This window comes from Pterocles gutturalis, unplaced genomic scaffold (genome assembly GCF_000699245.1).
Source record: "Pterocles gutturalis isolate BGI_N339 unplaced genomic scaffold, ASM69924v1 scaffold15997, whole genome shotgun sequence".
NCBI lineage: Eukaryota > Metazoa > Chordata > Aves > Pterocliformes > Pteroclidae > Pterocles > Pterocles gutturalis.
Genome location: NW_010110500.1, coordinates 1 through 306, shown reverse-complemented (window position 1 = coordinate 306; position 306 = coordinate 1).

Sequence of the window (306 nt, the reverse complement as noted above, 5' to 3'; positions counted from 1 at the left end):
GGCCTTTCTAACCTAATCCCCGGCTGCTCGGGCAGTCTCTCTGTGTTCCTCCCAGGCTACCTGTCCTTGCTTCCACCCTCTAGGCTTCCTTTTTGTGTTTGAGTTTGTCCAGGAGTTCCTTGGTCATGCACGGGGGCCTCCTGGCATTTTTGCCTGCCTTCCTCGTTGTTGGGATGCATCATTCCTGAGCCTGGAGGAGGTGATCCTTGAATATCAACCAGCTTTCTTGGCCCCCCCTTCCCACCAGGGCTTTATCCCATGGGACTCCACAGAGCATATCCCTGAAGAGGCCAAAGTCTGCTCTCC